The sequence below is a fragment of the Miscanthus floridulus genome, chromosome 10, assembly GCF_019320115.1.
Source record: "Miscanthus floridulus cultivar M001 chromosome 10, ASM1932011v1, whole genome shotgun sequence".
Classification (NCBI taxonomy): domain Eukaryota; kingdom Viridiplantae; phylum Streptophyta; class Magnoliopsida; order Poales; family Poaceae; genus Miscanthus; species Miscanthus floridulus.
Genome location: NC_089589.1, coordinates 79,391,057 through 79,395,165, shown reverse-complemented (window position 1 = coordinate 79,395,165; position 4,109 = coordinate 79,391,057).

Genomic DNA, 4,109 nt, shown 5'->3' with positions numbered 1-4,109 from the left:
CTTCTAGCTCCATTTGCGAGGGGACAACTAACTTTCTACCATTACAAAGATGACGCCTCCTCAAATAGCAGCTTTAGGTTTGGTGTACGCTTTTAGCAATAGAGAGAGAAAAACGATACATATTTATCACTTGTGCTCGCATGGCACACTAGCTCCGCTGTCCAGCTCGGATCCGAGTTAGCAGCCCCATGCGAAAAGTCAGTCATGCCCTCTCCTCGTTGTCATAGATTAAAGGATGGACGGCTTAGATAGCCGCAAACAGAGATACGTATACTTTTATTTTTAAGATATTTATTTTTTATTTTGCAAAGGAAAAAAGAACGTATATGACATCATCATGATGTCATGGCTCAAGAGCTGGCTTTCTGCATGCTGTGCCTGCGCAGCTTCACGTGCTCTGCTCCCTGACCACCGCCCGCTAGCAGGTGTCCTCCATCCAGCGCGCCACGTCGGCGACCCAGGAGAGCGCGGCCATGGCGGGGTTCCAGTTGGCGCGCAGCTGGCGCATGTGAGCGCCTCGAGCTCGGCGTAGAGCGCAGCGGTGGCGGCAGCAGGCGGTCGAGCCTGCGCACGAGCTACGCGACGTCAGAGGCGAAGGCGAACGCACCCGCGTCGGAGCAGCCGGCAAGGAGGTCGGCGTAGACGTGGTCAAAGCCCATGAGTGCCGGGGCAGCACACCGGCGGCCGAGGCATGAGGCCACGGCCATGACGCGGTTGAGCGCGTCGAGCTTCTCGGCGAGCGCGAGCGCGAGCGCGAGGAGACGCGCATCGTCGCCGGGCACGAGCGCGCGCACGGCGTGGGAGCCGAGAAGGCACGCCGCCTTCTCGTCGGAGAGGGAGCGGTAGAGGTTCGCCGCACGCGACATGGCATTGGCCACCTCGAAGGACAGTATGCCCACCTTGCCGTCGCCCGCGGCCGCCGCCTCGGCGCCGCCCTTGGCAACGTTGTCGCCATGAAGAGCACCTTGTGCACCAGCGGCTCCGCCACCATGCCTCTGACCTCGTCATCAAGAACTCAGCTCAGGAAATCTAGAAAGGCGTAGTAAATAAATCCTTTTGATTTTGCAGCGAAAACGATTTCGAAGACCAGCTAGCCAAGAAGGGGATTTGAATTGGATCGCTTCGATTTCGTGCCTGACTGGCTAGCTGCCCATGGACTGCACGAGCTCCTCCCCTTCCTCGTTGTGTGGTGATAGCTAGAGGTTGATGAAGAATATGACTTTGTGGGGCCCATGTGTTTGTAATGGGGGAGGGAGAAGCCAGGGGCAGGGGGAGGTCATTTTACCTGAGCCTGCTGACTCAGATCCGAGCTGGACAGCGGAGCTGGCGTGCCACGCAAGCACAAGTGGTAAATATGTATCGTGTTTCTCTCTCTACTGTTAAAAGCGTAGCACCAAATCTAAAGCTGCTATTTGAGGATGCACCATCCGTTATAACGGTAAAAAGTTAATTATCTCATTTGCGAGCAACACGGTGCCCCCTGGGAATGCTTTTTTTTTTTAATTCTCGGAGCAAGCTTTATTCATTCAAAATAGTTACGTCATATACAAGCAGTTGCCGAATAGACGTAGGGGTTCATCTATCCAAACAAAAGAATTTTTGTCTATCATCAAAGCTTGCCTAGCTAGCTCATAAGGCACGACATTACAATCCCTACTACAATGGCAATGGAAATAGAATGAAAAGCTTTCCAATATTGATAGCATTCATCATAGATTGCTCCAGCTGCCGTGGCCGAAAAACCTTCACCTTCCATTGTTATGACGACTTCCATATAATCTGATTGAAATTCCACACGGTTACAACCAATTTGTTGTGCCACTAATAATCCATCTTTTAGAGATGCTGCTTCAGCCATGGCTGCGTCCACCACATGCGGGATATAAATATGTGAAGCAGCAATAAATCCACCCGTGGAGTCTCTAACGACAGCTCCTGCTACCCGCTCCTTTAGTTTCATCAAAACCTGCGTCGACATTAATCATCAATATACCTTCAGAGGGTTGCCTCCACCCCTTGTTTATCTCAGTGGTTTTCTTTGAAGTCAGTTTATAATTCGCTGTGATCGCGGCAATGGACACAGATGACCGTGGTGGTGACTGGATGTCCTCTCCATGGACAGTTTGTCTTCGTTACCCTGTCAAAATAAGTTCCGCTAGACCAATATTGTTCCAACGCATAGCTCGTCGACCCCGACCGATGGCTTCTTGAATCACGACAGAGCCCGATCTGTCTACTGCCAGGAGCGATTCGATCTCCTGCTCAATCCCAAGTGCCCTCCAAACCTGTTTAGCATGAGAACAGGCAAACATCGCATGTCTCACGTCCTCAACTTCTGATTGGCACATCGGGCAAGTTCCTGAAGTCATAATATGCTTGTTAACCAAAGTAACAAAGCACGGAATGCAACGGTGAAGCACACGCCATCCAAAGATTTTGATTTTGCTCGGTAGCGATAGACTCCAAAGCTGTCTCCATACTGACGCCGCCCCCATTCCACTTGCCCCCGGTTGCTGGATATAATTCCCAAAGCTATGACTCCACTGACAGTGATTGGCAGATTTTACTGAAAACAAACTATCATGCGATCAGATCCTCCCGCCCAGGAGCAAGCGGTATTTGGAGGATTCGGTTCCCATCCACAGACCAGAACAGTGATCTAATTAGTTATTGATCCCAAATGACCGTCAACTAGGTTAATAAGTTCATCCACCATTAACTAGATTATTACCTCTCGGAGTCAATATTTTCATATTGTGACTGCTGTAGGGTCGAGATAGCGGACTAGAGGGGGTGAATAGTCATTTCTAAAATTAATCGTGCTGGTTAACCGAAACAAATGGGGAATTTAATCTATCAGTCTAGCGAAGACTACACCCCTCTATCTAAGTTCTCAAGTACCTTAAAAGGATCTTAATTAAGCAACTAAGGTGTCGGGCTAGCTAGAGCTCACTTAAATAATTCTAGGAGTACAGTCACACAAACCTATGCAACTAGTATTTCAAGCATCGGAGGAGTTCCTACACAAACTAATAAGCAAAAGTACAAAGCTCATAAGCTCACTAGTAATTCTCAATAACAATGTTACACAAAGCCAAATTATAGAGCTCAAATTACTTAGCTACACAAACTAAGCAATACGACTAACAAGGCTACTCAAGCCAATTGGTCATACAAGGAGCTACTTCTATGCTACACAAGCAAGAAGGTAACTAGCAAGCTACACAAGCTGACGAATTACAAGAGCAACTATACAAACACAATATATATGAAAGTAAATACAAGTTTGTGTATGGAGATTGCAAACCAACGGGAAGATGATGACACGGTGGTTTTTATCTTGAGGTTCACTTGGTTGCCACCAAGCTTGTCCCCATTGTGTCGACTGCACACTTGGTGGTTCGACGGCTAATAGGCGTTCACAAGCCTAGCCCACACGTTGGGCGCCGCAAGAACCTACACATAGTGAGAGTAGCTCAATGACATGCTCTACTAGTGTTTCTCTTCGCGGCTCCCGTGGGGTGAGCATTGTACCCCCCCCCCCACAAATCCTTCTTCGGAGTACCGCACAATCTTTTTGTGTGCTTCACGATAGAGAACTTGCCACCAAGCCGTCTAGGAGGCGGCAACCTCCAAGAGTAACGAGCACCACCGGCTTGCAATTCGAACACCTAGTGCCACTCAATGCAATCTCACTAGAATCACTCACTCGCAACCGATCCATACTCTTCCAAGCACAAGTGAGTTAGAAGGCTCCCAAGCACTCTCAAGCATGGACACTAAGTCCCCAAGGTGCTTAACCTCAGCCAAGGCCGAGACCCCCTTTTATTTATAGCCCAAAGGCCAAAAATAGCCGTTATACTTTTTCTGCGCATCAACCGGACGCACATGCGTAGAGACCAGACGTGTCTGGTCGCTCCGACGCTGCCATGTGTCACGACCGTTTGAATGTAGCCGTTGGCACGCTCACACACATGATTGAACACGTATACAAGTCATGATTGGACTCACGATGCCACAGCGTCCAGTCGAGTCCAGAGAGCTCCCAGAGCCTCTTTTTCACGATCAGACACATCTGGTCCTTGGTGACAGGACTCACCCCTGCATCC